Source organism: Anas platyrhynchos, chromosome 5 (assembly GCF_047663525.1).
Source record: "Anas platyrhynchos isolate ZD024472 breed Pekin duck chromosome 5, IASCAAS_PekinDuck_T2T, whole genome shotgun sequence".
Taxonomy (NCBI): Eukaryota; Metazoa; Chordata; class Aves; order Anseriformes; family Anatidae; genus Anas; species Anas platyrhynchos.
The window spans coordinates 7,272,542-7,296,873 of record NC_092591.1 but is presented as its reverse complement, the minus strand read 5'-3'; the positions used below and the strand labels follow the sequence as shown (position 1 = coordinate 7,296,873).

The window sequence follows — 24,332 nt, the reverse complement described above, 5'->3', positions numbered from 1 at the left end:
CACATTTAGGGAACAGCAGGCTGACTTCCAGCCCAGGGGATCTGTGGGACTCATATTACAGAGTTTAGGAAATCCCCATAAAATATCAGCTCATTAGACGTGCTCTGTAACAGAGGCACATCCACAATGAGTCAGATTTGCTGTTTGTCATGCAGCTCGCGGTCAAAGCGCACTGAACAATTGCCCAGCTTCCTCATGTGCACCAGGGAGGTGGGTGATGTGCTTACAGCTCGGTCTCACGCTGCCCACCCCTGGCAATGTGCCTTCTGACATCCCTCCTGCCGAGGAGGTGCCCAGAGTGCCAAAACTTGCTTTGCTGATGAAGGCTGAAAAAATCTTTCCCTGCATTTGATGCTGGATTTGTATAACAGGTGCTTTTAATGGAAAGATAAGTTCAGAAGAAATTTCCTTTTAAACTAAAGTGTGCAGAAGAAGATGTTGTATTTGAAAGGTGAAACTAGCTCCCTTACTCTTTAGAGAAAAGACAAAGGAAGCATTGATAGACGTGTTAGGTAGACAAGAGGAAATATTGCACCAAAATTATAGGAAAAAAAAAACACTAAAGCCTGGTCTAAAGTGATTGTGTTGTGTGTTGCTGCTAGCACAGTTTCTTTGATCTAGGCCACAGAAGGAAGCAGAGCATCCTTTGGTCCTGGATGGAAGATGTACAATGTCCTCCTCCTGTGATGCAGGCTGCAGCTGCTGTCTGAACCAAGTTCATCTGCAAACTGCTTCTGCACGCATAAACTTCAAAACTGCTCACGGGAAGGTTAGTTACACACAGGGACTTGCAAACAGCTGACACTTGTGCTGACAGGAGAGCTAAAAGACGACGAAACATATCTGACAGGCATGCTCTTTCCTTGCACAAGACTAAGAAGAGAAAGCATTTGTCAAAATGGATGCAGTGCTTGCATCTCTGCTCTCACGTGGTTACGGTGCCGCCTTTGTGGATGCACGCCTGGCTGTGTGGCCTGCAAAAAGATCTTCTGTCCCTTCAAATGCCACTTACTATCAAATCATGGAAATGCTTAGAAGCCAGTGTTGACATTAATGCAAACAGATCTAAAAAAAATTCTGGTAAGGTTCCACTGATAAGCACTTTGGCCTTAATCTTGTGGGTGGATGTGTGTGGGCAGATGCTTTTGTTCCTGCAGAGCCTGAGTGCAGCGAGAGCACACTCAGGATTGTAAGTCAGCTGTTTGTCTCAAGTGTTTTGCTGGATAGGGTCTTAGTGTGGGGTTTTGAAAGGCAGCTAAATGATTTTAGTCTACATGTCCATCAATTCTCTCCAGGAACTGTAATTCATAAGTGACTTAGGCTCCTTTGAAACTCTGTATTTGCTTTATTATTTAAAAAGTATTGGTTATTTTTTTCCCACTTTTTTTCCAACCATTCACACTATATTCTATCTTGTAACCAATCTTTGGAGTCCAAATTTTGCCCCCAACTATTCATGTAAAACCCCATCTTCAACCAGCCGGACACCAGACAGATCAAGGATAAGCATGAAAACACATAGAAATGTGTGGGATTTGAATAGGCCTCACTGTGTTTTATGTGCCACAAATCTTGGAGAATCCAAAATTGAGTAACTCATCTAAAATACATATGTATTTTTAACTAAATCTTGAATTGCACTAAAATTTTTTTAATGGCAACACAGACATTAAAATACCAGCTGAACACTTAATTTCAGAGGCTGGGACCCGTGGTGTGTATGCACCCATTTTTTTTTCTTGGCAGTAATGAAAACTTAGTGAATATAATTCCTATAAGGTTTATGACAGTATCTCCAAGATTTTTCAGTGAGAACAGACTATGGCTGTCTTAAATACAATGCTGCTAGAAAATGCTGCAAAAGTTTGTCCTGCTAGAGAGACTGTTGGTTCTTCCACAAGTGCCACATGTAGGAGCTGTGCTCTCAAGAGACGTCTGTTCCTGAAAGATCCCTTCCCTTCCAGGCCTTCCAAGGTCATGCTTCAACATGAGACTTGAAAATCCTAAATGTCAGCAAACAGTGGGGCAATCTGTTAAGCACATTCAGAGTCTAAATAGATTGTCTTTTTCTTTTTTCTTGCTGTGTAAGCTTAAAAATGGAAAGAAATTCCATCAGCTTGCTACCAAACCTATTGTTATCCTGACTGCTCTTCCAGAGTAGTGACTTCTGCATACACACCCAGAGCTGCCTGCCTATCACTCAGGTTATGCTTTCTGTTCGTTGCTGTTGCAGCATTTCTTATGTCTCTCTTGGGCTGAATCCCACTGAGTCAATGGAAAAGTCCCGTTGCTGGACTGGAAGCAGGAAGGGGCTGTTAAGACTCCTTCTAGTCCGAACTTGACACTGCCTGTAATTCACAACATATGCAACCAGAAGGGTAATAGTAGCCTAGTACGGAGGGTTAACTTTTACCCTTCCACGAGAAATTAGTGTATTTGTGTGTCTGTCCCCTCTGTATGCCGTTGTGCTCTGCTTTCAGAGGTCCTCAGGGTAGCAATGACACTTTGCACAGAAGGTTTGAGAGCTGCCACTTTGAATACAAAAAGGAGCGATAAGCTTTGTCAGAGTCTCAACCAGCCTTCGAGGTCAGCCAAACAAGCAGATAGTGCTCGCTGGGAGTTCTGTTAATAAATTATGGCAGCTTTACACTCGTTAGGTACCAGCCTGCTATTAGCTGACACCCCTTCTGTGGCTATCTGGAAAACACCTCTCCAGCAGCGTATGGCTAGTGTGACCCAACACCGAGTGACAGCCAAGTGCAGGGCATTGTTTTGAGCTCTCAGATCACCAGGGCTGAGTTTGCCCTTGCTCTGAAGGCGAGCTCACGAGCTGCACGTAAGGATGAACAAAGAAGGTTGCTGCTAATCCCGTTGGCTTGTTTGTGCGCCGTCTTGGCATCAACCCCAGTGCAAGAGATGTCGCTCAGCTTATACATGGCTGAGGAAAGTAGGGGAAAGGAAATAAAATGCTGCAGGAATAACCCTTCACAAGTAAGAAGTGCTGGAGAAAGTGAAGACTCGTTTTCACTTCAGAAAAGGGGATTCTGCTCTGTAGGCTGCACACAGATGTGCGTGTCCTGCATCTGGGATGCAACAGGGACTCCGTCTGCTGAGAGCAGCAAGACCAAACTTTGCAGAACGTGAAAAACAGCCAAAGCCTCCACTGTATAAGACATACTGAGGAAAATGGCTCTGTTGTACCCAGCTTTCCATCTTTAATACAAAAAGACTGCATTGTACTTTTCCTGCACAGCCTGAATGCAAATTCATAACTATGGTCAGTGTGGCTGCCTTGCTTCCACAAGGTTTTTCTTACAGTCCCTGCTTATTAAAATGTTAAGTCCTTCATTGAAATTCCACCTCCAGTGGAACAGCCCTTGATCAGCCGTCCCCGGGAAAACAGAGCGAGCTATGACAGCAAAAGCATTGTGATGGACTTCCCTTTGCTCTCTTGTCATTTTTTGAAAATTTTCCATTATTTTGGATAAATGGTCAGTGCTGCTCTGGAAACTTGGTTGTGCTTTTGATTCTCTATTATCAAGCAAAACATAACATCATTTAAAACAAACACCAGAATCAGAAACCAGTCCTTGGATAACTTGGGAAGGGCCTGTTTTAATAATATTTTTTGAATGATCCTGTGACTTAAGTGGCGCTGAGCTACCATATCCATCTGGCCCTATGTATTTAGATGAAAATTATTTTTCACAGAAGAGATCTGCAGATAATATTACAAGAAGGGATGGAAGATGTTCCAACAGGGCTTTGTAAAGGATTCATAGTTTACTTGTCTTCCTCTCTCTCTCCTTCCTGTCTCTTTAGATTTAATTATGATCCTTTGTCCTTGTTCCTTTGAAAACAACCTTTAAAAAATGCAGACGCCTTTGGAGCTGCAGTGAGAAAGCCCTCAGCTCACGCAATGAGAGTGTAAAGAGAATGATGTAAGGCTGGAAGATAACTTCAGGCAAGTCTATGAGAAGGGGTAGGGTATAAACAGGGTCCCAGGAAGTCTCCTGACTGCATGTTTACATGCCAGTGTAAAACAAGCCATTGGAAATAGGAAAAAGACAGGGAGCCCAGGAAGGGGCATTTGTATTGCCAGGTGTGCAGGTAATTCAGTCTCTAAATACTTTACATCTTGTGAAGATATGAATGCCTGTTACATTTCCTCTTAAATCATAACCATCATTAAACAGCATTTTCCCATGCTTTTTGCCATCATTGGCCTTGGTCGCAAAGATGGTATCCCTGGCTAGCTTTGACACCTCTGCTGCTCTCAGTCCAAAGAGATCCACCTCCTCCAGCTCTGACTTTGGTGGAATTGCTCCCGGTTTCCACAGTTTGAGGCAGACAGTGATATTTTATAGTTTTAAAATTGATTGGGAGGAGGAAGAGAAGCAGGGAAGAAAACACAAAGACAGAGGGGGAGGAGGCAGGCAGTACAGCAGGCAGCGTGGACTATCGCCTAGTTTTATTTAACGGGTGCTTTCAATGGCTGGGAAATGACACCAGAAATTTCACAAAAGCGGAATATGAGTTTCAATGTATAATTACAGGCTTACAATGTAGTGATATGGATAATTACGGCCATTATAAAGAAAATCCTCTCTTTTTCTTTTGTATTACAGCTATTTCATGGATCATAAAGCATTATCCGCTACACGATTTGGAAATTACTTGTTTGTTGCTGTTGTTTGCTTTGGTTTGCTTTTTATTTGTTTTTCATCAATTACTACAGGTCATCATTGCCTATTTGTTGGGAACAACTCACTAGGAAATAATACAACTGAAGACTAAAACAACCCTACGCCAGCTCCACTGCACTTACAGACTGTGTTCACAACTGCAGTCCCGGGACAGGCAAATGCAAGCCCAAACAACCATCAGGATCTGGCCCAGTACACAGCATTTCTTTCAGTAAGTGGCAATCCCTCATCTCATCCACGTGGACGTTTTGTGAAGCAAAGTCCTAAATTTCAAACCTTGTAGCTTGCACATATGTTCCTACCACCCACCAGGGACTTGTAAGATTCCAGTTAGAACAGGCACTCTTGATTTTGCTTGCCTTGTACTGGGAGATGTATGAGAGTGCTTGTTTATGTGAGATTTGGGAGAACAAAGGCTAATTAAATCCCACCCTTTCAATAGGATATATATTTTTTCAACCCTGAGGCAAATTTTCTATGTCTGTGTGTTTTGGCTTTTAAACTCAATAGCCTGCAGGCACCAGCCACGTCAGCAAAGAAATGGAAAGCTCATTATTACACTATTAGAAGGTTTAAATCTTAAAACCAGAGACTATAACAACAGCAAATGGGATATCAAAGGCATGCCCTTCTACTTGATCTTTTCACTGAATTCAGGCCGGAGGGATGCTGTGAAGGGTGTTTTGCTGTGCCTGCACACTCTCCAACCATCACAGCACATTGAGGGTGTAAATCTTTTATTTTTTGGTGGTATTATTGCAGATTCTAATTTGTCCAGATAAACAGAATGAAAACGGATAGGGTGAATTCTGGAGGTAAAGAAGTGCTGTTGGGTCATGTCAATGAGCTTTCACTCCCTGCCCAGTCTTGCTCTGAGCCTTGCCTCTGTGATGCCTGTGCCACGTGAGTTTCACAGGGCAGTTACCTCTGCTCTATAACTGGCCCACAGGTTACAGCATGCATTTTACCAACAACAGCAACAAAAAAAAAATAATCATTGTGCATTTTGGGCAGTTGCAGGCCATTTAGGCTATTCTGTATATATGGCACTTGAAAAAAATGTTCCCTCTTTCTGCCCTGAGCTCCCTATTTTCCTCACTGTTCCCTCTGGACTTGTTACCCTGCTGCTCCCTATCATTTTTTCCACACAATCCCCAACCTCAACACTTGCGCTACTCGAAGATTTTCCCCACTGACCTTATTTTCTAAATATTCTATTATTTTTGTGATTTTCTGGGACATTTCCCATTTCCAGAGCATCCTGCAGAAGGCCGTACCAGGCTGATTCAAAACAGAGTGATTTAAGTCCAACCTGGTTGTGCAGGACATGCATTTCTACTTCATTGCCCAGTCATTTTAATTCTGTAGCATCCTTTCCAATGCTCAGGCAAGGGCTGTGCACAGCGTGATGTGAGTGTGGTGCTTGCCCCGGGGTATGCAGGTCGCACAGTCAGACAGGGAGTGCTGTTTCTGGAGGAAACTGCCACCAAAAGCAAAATGTCTCTGCCACGAAACCATTTCTACATAAGAAATGATTTTAAGGCGTCATCTGCGCGTATATCTCAGGGAGGAAGTCTGCTGTATCCTCCACTGTTAGTTCCTTAAGGGGAAAAAAATCTGCTTGGAACAGGTCCTTTGGGGGATTCGAAGTTCCCTGGAGGAATGCGTCCCTGAGCCAACAGCGTCAGGTGCAGCTGATCCCAGTAAAGCCCGGGGTTTGCAAGGGGCTGGGTTGGTTGATGAGGGTTGAAGGATTCCAGGATAGAAGCCAAGAGCAGGCAGGCTGGAGGCTGACAGCACTGCCTGACCTGAGCTCTTTCCTTTGATAAGTAATTGCTGTCAAGGTTTGCAGAGGGTGGTCAGGGGCTAAATGCAAGGTATCAAATCTGAACCACAGAAAGGAAACGTTGTCAGCTGGGCCTGGGATATGGGAACCTCCAACATTTAAAATAATTCCTGTGTGCTTAAGGGGAATTTACTCATGCTGTCCCTAAAAGGCAAACCCTAGAGAGCAAAGCTGGCTGGTGTAGCTTGCAAAGCTCTGCTGCGTGGCCTTAGCAAGTCACAAGTGGAAAACATGGCAAGTACGTAGGACATTTCTAGATTAAGTATCAGCAACAGTCCCCGCAACTTTGATTTCTGAGACACGGTATAAAAATTCTTCAGTCCTACTGAGAGAGGCTGTGGGTCAAGGTACTGCCGCCCAGGGTTTGTTTCTAACCCTGTGGATGTTTTGGGGAATTGCCAGGTGCCCTCCTGAAGGTTTAGGTCTAGGTCTGGTGGGACCTGAGGCAGTAGCTGGTGTCTGAGCCTACAGAGAGGGTAGAATTATAGATACTTAAAAACAAAACTTGCTGATATCAAATAGCATAGATATTTTGCATAATCTGTTAAATACCGGAAATTAATTTGATTTTCGCTTCTACCCCATCACTGGAGACAGTTACATCTAAACCTTCAGCCCACAGCAGCCTTGGTGGGCAGGCTCTGTGTAATTCATGCAGAACCAAGGTGGGAGGATGATCATTTCCACTCTCTGTAGGCTGACAAACAAAAAGCTTTGGATGGCTTTAATGGGCCCTGATGAGACACAAGAACGGCATCAATTTCAGCTGTGTCTGAGTGCTTCAGCACAGACACAACACTGAATTGATGGCAAAAGTGTGTGGCAGCAGTTACTGCCAGGAGAGCTGTTCTGGGAGGAAACACACAAAAATCATTTAACTCCCTCCCTCACTGCCCTAAGTTAATTTGGACATGCTATATTCCCAGCACAATTATAAATTTAAAAATAAGCACAGCCAGGGCTTTAGCTAGAGAAGGACTGCATTAGTGCCACAGAAAAGCCTGGAGTGTAGTTTACAAAAAGCTGCTTTTTAAATCTTATGCCTACAATCTATTCTTTCTGGAACAAAATATGGTACTTCCAGCCTACAATATGAAGTGAGTCATAATATTGCCATTCTGCTCCCAGCATAATTGGAGCATACCTATGGTATGAAGTGGGAGAAATATTTGGCCAAGAAGAACGCTCCAGAATTTTATGTACTGTCAAGACATGCTTAATAAATAGAGAGTATTATTTTCATATTGCGTAATTCAGACTTTGCTCATTCTGGGGTTGTTTCAGCAAAACATGTAAGTGCGTGCTTATCTTTAATTAGTGCTTAAGCCAAGATGACTATTAACATACTAATGGGAAGGCCTTTCCTAGGGGTCAGGCTTCCTGACGTGTATGGAGGCAAACATGTGCTTGCACCTGCGTGGGGGCTGAATAAAGCCTCGCAGGTAGGTGCAGAGAGTGGGTGTTAGTGTCAGAAAGCACATACGCTTGCCATGGTCTGTGATCCTTTATCCTGTGCTTCTGCTGTTTCCCTAAGGACAGACTTCAGTGGTCTCTGAGATCACCCATGTGAGTGTGGAGAGAGCTGGGAAGGCCTTGGAGCAGGGTATGAAATCCTCATTGTGACGATGTTCTCCAGAATGACAGCAGGCACGTCGCCTTCAGCAGACCAGATTTCGTTCCCTGTGTGTGAACAGATTCCGAGAGGAATGATCACGTTGTATGGCCAACTGTGAAACGTTTTGGCAAAGGAACCAGGGCTTGAACTTGAACCCTTCCAGGTGAAAAGTAAAGGCAGGAGCAATCTGTGTGCACATGAAATGTCAAGCGAGGCAGCTTGTGGGGGAAGCTTTGGGCCATGACACTGAGGATTTGGCCTCGACTCCTGCCCTGCAGCTGTGTGACTTTCTCGACGCCATTTTGAGTTTTGACCAAACAGCCCAGAAAAGTCTCTTGCTCTTGGTGATGAGAACTCACAGAATCGTAGCACCAGTGAACATTTGAACCCTCCAGAGTGTGAAGTAAGAATGGCCAGCTGGTGCCATCTCAGCTGGGAAAGCAGTTAGCAAATGGCTAAGATATGAGAATTAAATCTGGTTTATACCACACCAGAGAGGACTGGTTTGGATTGGCATCCAGAGGATTTCAGAACAAAGGAGTTTCTCAAAATCTCTGCCCCTTCTGAACAGCAACATTCCTTTGTACCAGCAGGATCTTTGGACTTTGAGTTTGGGAACATATTCTGGAAAACAGACAGGGATCCACTGCTGAGATCCTCTGGTCAAGCCAAGATGACAAAACTGACAGAAGAAATGTATGTCCTCTTGTATTCACAGGAAAACACAGGAAGCAAGTTAATTTGATCCCACTCATCATTTCATCATCACAAGCTTACAATTCCCTGTGTAATTCTTTAACAAGGTGAAACAATAGTTTTGAGAGAGTAGTCTCAGGGCTGTATCCTTCTGAACAGCCTGCCAGCCTGTGTGGCCATGTCCACCTTGTCCTCTGGGTTTGCTCACCTCCAAGAACCCATTTTCTTACCTGAGGGTATGTGGATGATGACAAACTGCAGCAACAGTGAGTTTGTTCTAGCAAATTCGCTTTCCTCCATATAAATATTTTTCTCTGGAATTTATTTCCACCCCTGTTCCTTTGGATGTATTGATCTCCATAGGCTTGCGTCTTCCTACTTTAAGATCTGTTTTCTTTTAAAGCCAGCTACGTGTCTGGGAAATACACAGTCTGGTGTTCCAAGAGGGCAGAGGGAGGTATTTCTAGAAATAGCAAGATGACAAACAAATAGAGAGAAATTCTGGTCTTGGCTACCTTACTGTAAACTCAGCCCATGGATCTTTTTTTCAGAACTGAGGTTTCCCATCTGTCAATGGATGGTTATAAATCCCAGCAGATGTTGAAGAGACATCTGGAGTGTATCCCTTGCACTCCCAGTGTCAGTGAGCATCACCCAGTTGCAATACACTTTTGCTGACCTAGGGGAATTTGTGGTCTTCCCTCCAAACAAACGGGTGATTACAAAAATTGCGATTATGTCTGACATCCTCTCCTACAGTTACTAAGAGTCTCTGATACTGAGACTCCTGCTTAGCACTTGTCTTTCCAAAGCCAAGTTTAACGAGCATCTAAATTAGCCATTTTATAAACTAATGGGGTGGGTGCTGAGGAATAGGCTCTCTGCCATGCTGCGGCAAGACCATTAGCAACGGGGAAATTGGGAACCTTCAGCATGCAGGAAGCTGAATGAGTGGATTTGAACCTCTTTGGAATGAAAATGGGGGCAGAGGATTTTCCAGGGAACCCAATGTATTTTTCAAAACTCATCAATTGAATTTGAACGGGCTCTCCAGATGCCTTCAAAATCTTCAGCCTCAGTTTTGAAGGTGAGAAAGAGGACGTTTTCTATCCTTCCATGTCTGGTCACAGCCCAAGGTGCCCGGTCAAGGGGGGAAAGTCTTCCAGCCAGCCACATTTTTCTGAAACAACTCAATTGTACAGAGCGAAAGCCAAGGCCCAGCTTTTTTTCTGGGCTTTGCATGTATTTTCAAGTCAGTGTTTATTTTGCCTGATCTGCCCTGACTCTCTGGTTCCTGTTAGTGTTCTCTCCTATTGTTGCTGGTGAACTCTGGCCCTTACCGGGATTTATGGTGGAGTTGCCTTTGTCTGAGGAGGTACAGGGGAGATTTTCCAATACTGGAGTGCCAGGACAAAAGCAAGGGCAGAACTTTTTTGCTTTTCCATCCCATTCTATCCCTTTTATCTCCTGCTTCCTCTCCTCTGGGCTGTTTTTCAGCAGCAGCTGCCCTGCCTCTTGTGGTTGCTCTTTGCCCCCTGTCCCGTGTAGAGGCATGGAGCTGCCAAGCCTTGCCCTGTGCCAAGATGCCATATATGTTCCTCTGCTGACCAACTTCCTTCACATCTGCACATACTATCAAAAGACATGGAGAGCAATAAAGCTCATTTACTACCCCTTGTAATTCAGAGGGTTTGCATCCCTGAGATGGCTTTGGGACTTGTCTTTGTGCATCATGCAACATGCATCTCTGCAAAATGATTTAGAAGAAAACTCCCTAAAGCAGAAACTACAGACACTTCTCTAACTGCTTCTGTAAATTAATATAGCAGAGAAAGTAAGTCAGGAAAAAAACAGTCCCCAAATATGGCTTCTTTGTAATCTGGTAAGTCTTTGACAAAAATAATTTTTCACCATTAATACATGAGCATTTCCTTACGTCTCCTGCAAATAAATAAGGTGAAAATTTATACTTGTTCCTGACAAATTATCTGTTGTGTGTCAAAAATCCCTTCATTCTGATTTCCTTGGAGCTTAGCAGTTTGTACAGAAGTGCATTAAGGAAATTATCTGCTTTTTTTCACTTATTTTATCGATCTACTTATTGGCCTTCTATTACTTGCGACACATTTGTTCACTTCAGGGGTTTCCTGGCTTAGATTTGCTTTGACCCAGCTCTGTGAGTCTTCCAAAGCTAGACAAACCCAGCAGTTTGTGTGAGCATAGCTAACTTTAAAAACAATTGCTTAAGAATCTATTATTTCCTCCTTATTCAATATCAAAATGTGTTTACTACAGTTTCGTCATACTGAAGATCATCAGACAAAAATCTGTGTATTACAGCAATAGGCATAAATATTTACAACTAACAGAGCCTATCTAATTTTAGGTACCGACACCCTCCACGCCCACTGGGAAATGAAACCAGGCTCTTCCAGGATATGTTCCCAGCTCTCCTAAAGAAGCAGATCCATTAGGCACTGTCAATAGTGCCTTCTCATTGCCTCTGATGGCTCTGTTTCTACTCTTGCCTGGCAGCTCACAGCTGGAAGATGTTAAAAGGGTAGGATAGCTGAAATTTAGTGGTCTTCAGACACCCAAAATGAACTCCTTTAGGTCAAATATAATTCATACTAAGAAACAGGATTTTGAGCCCTCTGCTGAGAAGCTCCTGGGAAGGACAGATCATTTCTATAGAATAGCAGTGGCTTGGTTTGTTAACATGAGAGGTAATAGAAGTGCAGCTATACGGGGAGATCCTGAAAGTAGCCCTACAGTAAGAGAACTCAGAATATAGGTTGTATTTTGAGCTCAGACTAATTGTACACAACCCGATAACTGGGGTTATGACTGACTATGATGGTGTCCTTCCTAGTTTATTCACACATAAGCTCCAAATCAGGTCCTGTATTTCCTGCATAATCTATAAGCAGTGTCACTAGAATGTGGCTACAGACATCTCCCCCCACATCCACTGGGCATCACCACTGAGGACCTTGACCCAGTGTCACACACTCTGGGTGCCACTCACAAGAGCAAGGTAGGAAGGAAGATGTGCTTTGAAAACCTTTGAAAGCACTTAGACTAACTTGCTTCTTCTGGAAATCAAACCTATGTGGTCTTATTAATTAGAATGTAGATTTATTAGACAGTAATGTGATGACAAAAGTCATTGAAGGAGAAGAGAGAAAAAATATCTTCAGGGAGCATATACTAGAAAGATTAAAGACACTGTGAGCGAAAAACAGTTCTGTTTTCTCTTTCCCAGAGCACTTGCCTTGTGCTGTCATTATGCTTGCCAAGGCTTGCAAGGATTGCCAACATCTCCCTGCAGCCATCGCATCTCTTTATATTGACAGAGGATAAAACCACACCTGAGCTCACACTATTTCAGGCATTTTCCTTGGAAATTTTTGTCTCTGTTGCACAAACATTTCATTTAGAGGAAGTGGGAGGAAATCTGCCTTTGGATAATAATGGTTACGATACAATAACTGTAAAATGGATAATAACAGCAACCGACTAGTACTGGCCAGGGGGCTGATAATTCAACTTTGCGGCAACTTCTGAGGTTTTACAATTTGTTTTCATTTTACAGTGGAATGAAAACAGAACCTTCACATATTATGTTTTCAATTTAAGTCTTTCTTGCTGCACTGTCAGAAATAACTAGAGTGCCCTGGACCTCAAGAATTTGTCCTTCCAAGTATTTAAAAAATGCTTCAACTTCCATGAATCAGCAATTTTCTTGGTGGGATAGTTCATCGAAAATGCTCTGGCCAGAACTTTTGCTAACCCTGAAAGTTCAAAATCATGTCTCAAACCCCAAAACATAGTTGCTATGAATAACTTGTTTTATGGTTTACGGATTGTTTCTGGACTGTCTTCTCTTAAGTATACCTTTTCCCTCCATCCTCTAAAGATGTACATCTGTTTCCCACCCTCCTCCACTATTTTCTCCCATTTTCTTGTGCTTTTATTTTTTCTCATGCAGCTTCTGGGCTCTTTTGACCTTTCCTAGGTTACACACAAACAGCAATGCTGAGATATATTTTTTTTATGGTATGCTGTGGCAGGGATTTGCCAGGAAAGCGGTGGCTGCTGGACGGTCTCTGCAACAGATAGTGGTCACTGCAGGGTGGTCCCACTACCTTCCTGCAAATCCCTGTCTGGCTGCTCTTTGGTTTTCATTCTTCTCAGATGGCATTTTCCATCAGGCAGAGCTGACATCCGTGAGAAGGCAGAAACATCTGCTGTTATGCCCTGGCCGGCTGCCGCCCTCACCAGCTCAGCAGTGCTTGAGGAAATCCGAAGAGCCACACGGTAATAATTATCACTAAGTGCTTGTGGGGCAGCCGCTATGTGTGCAATGTCTGTGGTTTGGGTTTGGACCCAGCTGGCTCAGGGATGGCTCTGTGGGACCTATACCTAGTTCTGGCCAGCCCCAGGCTCCGTGCTGCACATAGGCATGCTTTGGAAAAACAAATTGTCTTTCCTCTTTTCTAACACTTCAGGTGGGAAGACCCTATTCTTCAGAGAAAAAGAAAAAGAAAAGGAAAAAAAAAAGAAAAAGAAAAAGCAGAGTGGAAAATAAATATGCAGAAAAGGAAATGCATTGATTCATTCTGAAAGATGGAGGGAACAGCAGAAAGGGGATCAAGAGCTGGAATGATTTCATGTGATGCAAGGTACAAGGTGATTCTCCAGTCTTGTTATGAATTGTCACATGCAGCTCACCATGACATAGTGTGGATGTTATCATCCAGGGACAAGGTTCCCCTGTGTCCTCAGGAATTTCCACCCTGTTAGGCCCAGTCTCAAAACGCCATTTTCCTTGCAAAATTCTCGCAAGAGTTGTTCTTTAATGTCTCGTGTTCGTATATGTAAATAGAGAACAGGGGGAGGGAAACCCAGTTGGGAGCACCATATGGAGACAACACAAGTAATTCCTGTTCTACCATTGTCTCGGCATAGATTTCCTCTGTCAAACAACACTTCAGATTCAGGACCTCATTCTGCATTCGTGCTCCCCATTGCTTCTTACTTCCCTGGGAGCACTGGGAGGGACTTAAGGTATTGCTACAAGCAGCTCTTTACAGGAAAAGAAATTAATTGGGCAATATGCTTCAAATAATGGAAGAATGAATTATTTCAACATTTTAGCAGTTTCCCCGGAGGGAGAGTAGAGGGAGGAAAATGCACTTAACACTCTAAAATATTAAAATAACAAGAACCACAGCAACCTCACCCCTCTGGACTTCAACCAAACTGAATGGTTTAGGTAAATTCCCAGCAGATTTCCAAGTGGTACACCATCAGAGAGTATTTCTATGCATGGCAAGGGAAATTCTCTATATTAATGATATAATGAATTGCATCAGCTAATCTGGAGTGTTCTTCAGTAAGGCCTGGTTTCTGGCAGAGTAGCTGAATATATTTTTCAAAATATAAACTCCCCTTTCAATATCAAGTTTGATCCTGTTTTCATGGATGGTATTCATGGAAAATTGCTTTCTTGAAGCTGTATTTCATATATATATATATATATATATATATATATTTAATGAGAGATGTTACTCCCTTGTACTCCTGGAATAGGCTTAAGATATTCACAGCAGTAACTAAAAGGCAATGAGATGAAGGGAACTGTACGTGATTTTTGAGATTTACTGGTTACATACACGGAACAAAGCAAAGCAACAATCTTTCTACAAGCTTAAATACAGCATACAAATACCCTCCTTGATTTTGTTCATGCTCTTACTGAAAATTTTAATGGCAAATTTGCAGAGAACAAAAAGCACACTAAACTGAAAAGGAAAAAAAAAAAAACAATTATCTGTGTAGCCAGATCCTGAACCCTCATTGAAGTTTGTGTGCCCATAAGTAGCGATTTGGGATTGGGATCATAGAACCTACCCTGTCAATAGCTGTGCTGTTGTCTGATTGAATGGACAACATGAAGCCCTGGGGTTCTTCCCCTACTTCTGCAAGCCATTGCTTGAACTGTATAGAAAAAAAAATAGACAGTCTCAGGAGGTGTATTTCAGTGTAAAGAGTTTGTTCCAGGGCTGAGTTTCCTCAGCGGAAACACCTCACCTTTTAAATGAAAAATCAGGTCTCTGCATTTCTGCTGCTTTTTGCCATTGCAGTGGTGCTGCTCACGGAATGGGTCTCAAGCAACCGGGCCCCAGAGTTAGAAAAGGACCTTGACTCTACGCCTAGTTATTGGAGGAAAACACACGGAGGTAAGCCAGCCAGTCTTGAAACAGAGCTGGGGAGGTTGCTCAGAAATAGAGAGCGTCCGAGATGGGAAGGGTCTGGCCTTTGAGGACAGAGCTGCTCACAGCAGCTGGATGGCTGCCCGCTCTGGAACTGGAGCATGGGACAGTTTATGAACTTAAAGCACATTTTCCAACCTTATGGGATTTTCCTTATGATCTGTTCTCAGCAAAGCAGCGTTATTATTGTAAATAGATGCTCTTTTTGTCCCGTCTCCCAGGGGATAAAAATTCATGTTATGTTTGAAAATGTATGTTTTTCCCACTCGTTGCTGAAGCAGTTCCTTTCCACAAGGTCTGCAGAAAGCCGAGCATTAGCAGATACTGTTAATATCATTACTTCAAAGTTCTAGCTGAATGTCTTTGCCAGAGAGTCTTTAATAAAAGACGTGGCCTCCGTCCCCTCAGAATTGCAGGGGTTGGAAACGAGTTTCAGTGAGTCATCTCAGGCGTCCTCCTGCATTGTGGCAGGACCTTTCTGTCCAGCCCCTCAGCTCTTAACTCTTTCAGATGCCTAACTGCTGGCTCCTGTGCTCATTGCTGGGACTGCTGATTCCACGATACACTTGTGTACTGCCCTGAACCAGGAGCAAGGATCCAGCACTGCGGTGCTGTTCCCACTCCTGGTCCCAAGCCATCACCCTCCTGATTGTGCCACTGTGTTTGGGAATATTTTTACAGCTGCCTCCCTCCTTCCTTTGGGAGGTGTTTTAGCTCTTTTTTTCCCCAGTGCTTCTCCTGTTGGTGAATGAGTTTTCCAGGCTTCTCTTCCCTTGAGGCTGGTTGGCATGTTGTGTATTTACGGAGTCATTGCTGTGCCAGCTCCTGAGGCAGAAAGGCAACCCTGGGGCAACTCAATTTTTGGTGCGCTGGACCTACCCTAAGTTTGGGGAACTGTGCCAGCTGTCACACGGTCCTCATGCCTTCTCCTTTCCTGGGATCAACGCTTTGTGGCTGCAGGGAGTAGCTGAGGGCACCACTCCCCAGCAAGAGCCACAGGTTGCAGATGACACTGTCTCCCCTGCACCCTTCCAAGCCATCTTGAATACTCATACAATGACTCTCTTTGCCTTTAGTGATGTCTCTTTAAGAAGAAGTTATTGGTTTTTGGTCATAAATCTATGAGTATGTATGCTGCAGAGCAAGTATTCAGGAAAAGCCATCACTACATAATGAGATCTGCATCCATCTCAGCCAAAGGTGATAGCAACCACACAGTTGGACTGTGCTGTCAGGTCTTCCTTCATGCTATGCTCACCTGGCTGTGTCTCTGGGATTGCTGAGACATGATGGATGGTGCTTGGGATTGCAGTGAGGTGTAATGATTCATTCTCAGCTTTGGGAGAGCTTTCCTGTCCACCTGGGCACATGGGAAAGTCATTGGCTGATTAACAGCACTTGAGCATTTTAGCACATGGACGAGTTGCACCTGAGGTCTAATCCCTGCGTTCAGCTGAAGCTGATGATAGCATGGCTTGTCTTGGGTGAAAGACATCTGAGTTTGACTAGTGTTTGGCAATAAATAGGGTAAATTCACCTTTTTATTATTTTTTCTAGGTTTTATTTCTTAGAAATTATTTTAAAACACATTTTCCGAGCTCTTATGTGGGCAAAAAAAGGAGAGATGAATACCCCATCACGTCTAGTGTTCACTCTGATCTCAGTGGTTCTTGGACAAAACCTGAGGTGACAATTTATAAAGCTTCCATTCCTCAGTATCTTATTCCTTGACTGGAGAAGACTCATAGGTTGAGATACAAGAACATTGTACCTGACAGGAGACTGGTGAGTGAGATGATCACCCTTAAAAGAAGACTAGAAATACAGTAACCTGGATTTTTTTCATTGTAAAGATAAATAATAATTTGACAGGAGATGTCATTATTGTTTAATGACTTTGTCTGAACAGAACAATTGAAGGAAATATGTTTGCTCTTCCTCATCCCTTGCCATTTCCATGATGTCATTTGTTTGGCCCTAACAATTGGAAAGTTAGAACATAGGAAAGGCACTACCTGTAGGGTGAAATGTACACAATGATGCACGGTAGCAAGGATTTGTATCATTAGCACAGAGATCTGTATCACGGTTTATCAAGAGAACAGATAATGAAAAGGAAGCTTTGGTAAAGGCATTTTGCATGGACTTAGTAAGAAGCTAAGACATAGTAACTGCAACCAATTTAGTAAAAACACAGCCACATCCTGCAGAAATGAAGAAGTTGGTACTTGGCTAGGAACTTTATATAGGTGTTCTTGCTAAATTTTTAGTTTGTTTGCATGTTTTTTCCTTCACGTGGAGCATCTGCTGTTGAAAAGCATCTGCCTGGCTGTCAGTGTGAGCCAGGTATGGCACCACCTGCACGTGGTTTTGCCCCCTCTGGAGGATGGCTGGCCACGTGTACTGAGTAAATTATTACTCCTAAGATAGTGGATGTAATGTTTACTTTAGTTTAGTGGATGTGATTTTTAGTTTAAGCTGTAGAGTTCTCCTTCAAGAGCCAGGGGCCACAGTTTCAGACTTGGTTTTCTCAGCTTATGTCACCCCCTGCAATGTTTCACCATTAATAAGGGGTGGAAAAGGCTAAGACTGCTTTGCAGTGGTGCAGAAGAGGGTCACTTTTTCATCACTTCCCCTGTTAACCCTTTTTCTGCTCCAGACAATCCCTTCCATGTCTCCTCTCAGCAGTCTATTGCTGCATTCACAAAATTTCAAAATCTGTTTGCCCATCTGTATATCAGAAGAATCATTTCAAAAAGTCCCTGATGTAGCACTGAGCAGCTTTAACATAATTTGCCTTTCATCAGACCACTTTTAGGTCTTACCCTGACCTCTAACAGAGGCTGGTGTCAGCTCACATTTATTACCTCTTACTTTTTAAGCAGCTAATGATAGCACTCAATCTCCCTGATATCAGGTCCAAACTCCCTTTTTGGAAACCTTGTTAGATTTCCTCTCTGTAGAGTTCAGGTCGTGATAAATTCCTTGGGTTAATCACATGCCATAAAAATAAGTATTTCTTTTTACGCCATTTGACTCTCTCAGCTTTACAATGCATTTCCACCCGTGGCTGCCCCTAGAAAAGCTATCGTTCTACATCTGAACCATCAAGACCCTCCAATGGTCTAACTTACTCTTAGTATTCTTTGTGTTTCCTATTGCCCTTGAAACACCACAGATCTAATATGAAATGGTAGACAGAGGGGTTTAGGTGGAATTTGGGCTGGATAAATCTGGATAAAGTAACATGGCTGCTTCATCTACTTCTCTAATTCCTGGCACTATCCTTCCTGAGGTGTGTTATAGTTTGTTTATTTTCTAGTCCAGAATTTCAACTAAATGTTATTTGCTCCTGGGCTGTAAGTTCAGTCCAGGGTGATAAAGAAGATGTGCGTGGGTACGGAAGGGATGGGCATGGAGCTCTTTTGTGACTCTTTGTAGCATAAAGCTTTTGTTAGTGTAAAATCAGGAATTAATAGCAATAACACAAAGAGAAGCTGTATGGTAGAGCCAGAGGCAAAGGTAGGAAGCAGCTCAGGTGCTGCACACTCCTACCCAGCCACAGCTGCATTTCAGTAGTGCTGGGGGACAAGGGGAACATCACCACTCTGTCACTGCTGCAGAAACAATCTGCCCTCAGTAAATAGTACCACAGAGCATGCACACACCTCTGCCTGCATGGGCTTCAAGTGGCCTGTGCACCCTCAGGACAATACAGGGATGTGTGTGAGGAAGAGAGATATGAGCGATAGTCATCTCAGCTCTTCGCATGCTGTAAAACGCCTTCAGGAGGAAAATGTCTTAAGATGTTTGAGTGTGTACACAGGGCCTGTTTCATTTGAATGTGCAATAACTACGGTCATTCAGGTAAAAAGCACCTCTTGGGTATATAAAGACTGTCTAGGCTTTCTGGATGTGAAAAAAACATGATGATCATTGTATCTCCTCTCACTTATGTGACACAGGACATGGGATTAAACCTTCTGTGGGGAGCCTAAGAATTAGTGGTTCTCTAAAATTTCTCTTCCTAAAAAGGCAGCCAGGAAAACCGTTGATTGGTGGCTTTCTGTTGTGTTGAATCCCAAATGTGTTATTGAAACCTTTGTTTTACTGTGGGTGATACAGGGAAGATTGGCAGAGAAGTCCTTTTAGCTACTGAGAGGCAAAATGAACGTATCTGTTCTGTGGCTGTTAGTCTGAAAAGCCAGATCTTAAAAGAGAATCAGTGCTTTCCTGTCTCCGATAATGTTCAAGTCTGTTTGATCAAAACTGGATGAACATTAAAAGGAAAAAAACACTGCAAACATCCATGCAAATAAACATCACAGCTCGCTCTCAGTGCTATTTATAGCTGTTTCAGTTTAATGACCCCAAACATCACATGAAACATCTAATGTGCTACCAAGACTGTTCATAGGAGACAACTGTCTCAAGAACGTGGTAGTGTGAAGACTCCCACGGCAGCACCCATGCAGAAACGGCAAATCTCCTTGGGTAGCCTCATCCTGTCTAATAATCCTGTTTAGCAAAGTTTTGACAGGGGAAAAAAGTAACGGGATGGGGTTTAGGTCTTTGCTCACACGCTCTGACAGACAGAGACAGGTCGAAACCAGTGTGCCCGTGTGGAGCATCAGCAATCAATATTAACTAGTACATCCAAAGCATGGACAGATGTGCTGTTGTGCCTACAGCTGGAAAAGTTTGGGGTGTTCTAGCATCCATCTGGTTTCTGCTCTGTCCCAGCAGCTGGTTCCTCCCCCGTGGGGAGAGGCTACAGGGTGAGGCTGCTCACAGTGCCAGAGTGGTCCCAGTCTCCCTTGGGTGCTCCTGCCTGCCCCAGGACCCAGGGTGCCCACTGCAAGCTGCTCTCTTTCACAGCAGGACAGGAGGAGCAGTGATTTGTGTCAGTGCTGTGGCATATGGGCAGCATATAATGGATTTGTGGATTTGCATAGGCACATGCTGACTCTTCTGGGCAAGAGCGATAGTACTGCTCCTATGCTAGTAAAAATGCTGGAGCAAAACTCTCAAACTCTCTCCCTTGCCATGTGCCTTTGTTGGTCAGCAAGGGTGGGTTCTCTGCTTTGCAACACCAGTGAGCGCTTCAGCCCCATTCAGTGCTCGGTCAGCCCCACTACTTTAAGAGTACACACTGAAGTACAAAGAGCCTGGCTCCTAACAGTAATTAATAGTTGTTTTCTTCCATATTGCTTTTAATTTACGGAGCTTCAGTCATGGCTGAACTATTCTGTATGCTATTCATTAGCTGATCACATGCCACTGCTAATTTTTTTCAAATGGATTCACTATTTATAAATGTTTGTTGGTTTGTGCCGACACATGAGGGAAGGAGGGACATATTTATGCCATTTACTCCAAGTCTCTAGTGCACATGATTGCAGCTGTCCTTCAGAGGGGCTGACCTCTCTCTCATTTGCCAAAGATACACCTTTGTTTCCTAAATTTATTTGTCTGGCATTCACCTGTGTGTAGTCACTAAGCCAGATGGTTTGAGATGTCCTCCCTAGACTAACCACCTAGTGAGTGCTCTGGTTGCAGAGGGGGCTGAGTTAGGCACAGGGGTTGGTATAGCCCCCCCAGTCAACTGAGGGTTTGCATATAGAAAAACAAATGCACTTCTCAGTAAAAATTCTGGGGTGAATACATTTCATGCTAAAAATTGCTGGCTTTTTAAAGTTCATGAGTATCAAACAAGATGCTCAGTGGCTGCCTAAGTAAAAAAGATGACACGTCTCCCTTCTGCCTTCCACAGAATGACCCTGTTCATTTTGGCACTATCAAACCAGCTCAGCTAGTAATTAGTTGATCTTTTTAGTACAACCTCAGCCCTAATTAAACATTTATAATTTCATATAGTTAGACACAATACAAGTCACCCTGGCTGAGAGACCTTTGCTCACGGAAAAACGGCGTTTGATGTTGGAAAGACAGAATGGAAGCAGCATGTTAAAGTATCTACTCACTATCCAAACAGTCCCTATTGTTACAGCTATGGCCCGTAATATCCTGTTTGTCACTGGGATTGCACTTTGGTTCGCCTGCCCTAGAAACAGCCATTTACCTTGTGGCTAAACCCTTTTGGCGTGGGACTTGGATTTTCACGAAAGGTAAGAAAACCTACTCAGGGTTCTGGCCTCCAGCAAAACCTCTTCAAAATGCCTCGAGAAATAAACAGAATCATAAACTTCCTCGCATCCAACAAAAGAGCCCAGTTTCGTATCCAAATAACAAGTTCGCCTTCCCCATCTGTCTGGCATTACCTCTGACCCTGCTCTATATCCATCACATCCCAGCCCTGGCAACGGGCCCTGAACAAATTCATTTTTGTGGACTGTGGGTGAAATCTGTGGCAGAATATTAGTGGTGTGGAGCTAATAACTGGTTTGGACTTTTGTACAGTGCAGCTGCGTACATGGTGAAACGCCAACAGCCTTTCGTCCCAGGCAGTGCCGTATCCGAGCCTGCCTGCAGGAAGCCTGTTCCTTCCCTGGGTGAAATCCACACATTGCCTTTGATTTTCTTAGAGGCAGGGTGAGTCCAAATTTTATAAAGTGGTTTCAAGCCCTCTCATACGCAAGGCTAAGTACCGTGTGGATTTAATACCAGTTGGAGGTCAGCGCTTTGAAACGCTGGTTGCTTCCTCAGGGACACCTTGTTGGTGTGCTTATCTGCTTCGTGCTGTTGTAAAGCTGCCCCAGGTCTGAGGCTGACAAGATGCAACGGAGCAGGGCAAGTAGATGCAGCTGGTGCTGCGGGGCGGTGAACGGTTAACGCCTTGGCCATGACAGCGGTGCATCTGGAGCTCTTCCCAATTCTGGGCTGGATAGCATCACTGTCTCCCCCGAGTCGCTGGAGTCGCGGCGGTGAGAAACTGCTCTGAGATCACAATTGGAATCCTCAGTTTTTAATGCCTTCCCCCCCGCCCCCCCTCCCGCTACTTTTTCCATTAGAAAGAAGGAAATTTGTAAATGCCCTGGGACTCACAACCAGGCTGTGACCTGGTGAGGCAAGACGAAGCACTTGCTAACACACCACTGCTGCTAATAATGCCTGGGTGAAAAACCTTCAATGGAAAGTGCAGCTTTGCAAAAAACCTGCTGCAGTTAATTGCTTATGAGCATTTTCAACACAGACCAGCTGAAATTGGTTTCAGCTTGTTTGGGTAGGTCAAAATGGTTGGTTTTGACAGGGGCAAGGGCAGGGGCAGACCAAGCCATGTGGCAAGATAAATTTCAATGTGATTTTTCCAGAGCTTTGACTGCTCTCCAGGATCTGCCAATGTGCAAAACCTTTCTGCATGCTGTGGTGGTACTGCCATGCCCACGTTAGCACCATGCCACCTGTCCTTGTGGCCGTGGGCTGCCACGTGGGGAGGGGTAGAAGGGTCCATTGCCACAGAGTATCCTAAAAGCTGTGAGCTTAGAGGTAAGTCTGAGCCTAAGTGAGCTCTTTCCTCTCAGTATACACAGTATATTAAAGTATTTTAATGGGTTATGTTATATTTTATGCCACGTAATGTCTTTATGTTATTATGAGTGAAGGTTTTTTTCTGGCACTCTGCTCCAAAAGCCATTTCTATTGCTCAATTTTGTGTGCTGCTTTGTAGTGAGATAGGTTTAATAAATAATGGGATTTCTCACAAAAATGAAATTCCATTTTTGACCAGTGTTAGTTTTGACCACTGGCACGGGACAAAGTCTCACAATAGCATGTTAATGTACAGAGCTATATTTTCCCTTATCTCTCTGAACTTTGTCATTAGAAACATTTTCATTTTTAGTTTACATTTATGTGCTATAATAGTTTAGAAGGCAAACAAGAATAGCTGGAGATACTTTACAAGTCTAAATCTTCAAAGCCTGAAAAAGTAGATTGGCTTCAATGTGCCTGCCTACTGCTTTTACCTGGTATCCTAAGGAAATGAGGATTATAGAGTGACACTCTTCCTCCTCCTGTCCTTCTCTCAGCCCTCTTCTCCCTCAGTGATTTTGGAGCCCATGAGCAATTTCTACCACCTCTGACACAGAGGAGATGAATTAAGGGACATCCCTGCAAGTGACCTGGTAGGGAAGAGCCTGGTGCCCCACCAAGTGCCAGCCTGAGTGGCTGGCATCAGCACCTGGGTGTGCACAGCCCCCACGCTCACACACTCGTGCCCCCATGCTCACAGCAAGTCCACTCAGCCCACAGATCAACGTATATGTGGTCCAGTGCCAGCTAGCATTTGGGTTTCTCCATACGCAGAGGCATTTGCAGGGCTTGGCAGAGAGCAGAGGGTGGTGGGCGCTGGAGCCAGCATATTGCTGGAGAGCAAGGCTGTAAGGGACGAGCAGACCTCAGCTTATCACAGGAAAGTAAGTGGGTGCTATCACAATATAAGACAGAAATCCGTGCAGCCTTGCATAGGATTTGTGCCTTGCGGAAATACTTATTTACACCATAAAATATTTCATATATCTCGTTTGGGTAAAGATTTTTTTTTCTAAAATGGTTGTTCAGTCTATCTGGTGGTAATAACAGAGAAAAGAGAGTGTTGCTTGCATTAGAAGTGATGCTGCCCACTCTTGTGGAGGAAAAGGTCTTCACATTTCCATGGATCAGATTCTGCAATTACACAGCTTTCTTGTTTGGCCAGTTCATCTGCTAAACCTGACACAAAGCCAGAACGAAAACAGAGATTTTCCCATTACAGAACACCAAATCTATGATAAGCCACGCCATGAAAATTCAGTTTTTAAGGAGGTGGAGAGAGAATGAGGGAAACTCCAACTGCTGCTGCGAGATAAGCAGCGGTTCTGCAGTGCTTCTAAAGTCTGTTTTCAGGGGGGGTCTTAAAAACAACAACAACCATAAGGCAAAGGAGCAGTGAGATAAGGAAAACAACAGAATCTGGGATAGGAAAATTTAAGCAGGAGTTTGAGCAACAGTTTTAGCCTGTCACAACAGCTGTGTGGTAACTTTGGACACAGCTGGGTAAAGTAATTGCTACAGATAGAGGCCTGTGAATATTGTGCTTAATCTGTGGGTCTGTTCTGCACACTGATGCAGTCAACATCATCTGTGATCTCTGTTATGTTCATATTTTTTTCTTATGCTAAAAATTCCCTCAGTATAAAGTACTCAAACCAATCACCGCTTCTGCTTTCTCCACTGTCAAGTTATAATATTAA

The 24,332-nt window shown here is 43.7% G+C and overlaps 1 protein-coding gene and 1 long non-coding RNA gene across 2 annotated transcripts in view; one reads left to right on the top strand and one right to left on the bottom strand.

Moving 5' to 3' along the window:
* RHOJ (ras homolog family member J) overlaps positions 1–24,332 on the bottom strand; it is a 54,894-nt gene that overhangs the window by 29,292 nt on the left and 1,270 nt on the right. The window lies entirely within an intron of this gene.
* Positions 12,963–15,120, top strand: LOC106020004 (uncharacterized). Its single transcript, XR_005265948.2, has 3 exons — positions 12,963–13,183; positions 13,375–13,548; positions 15,013–15,120. It is a non-coding gene; the product is annotated as an uncharacterized lncRNA (long non-coding RNA).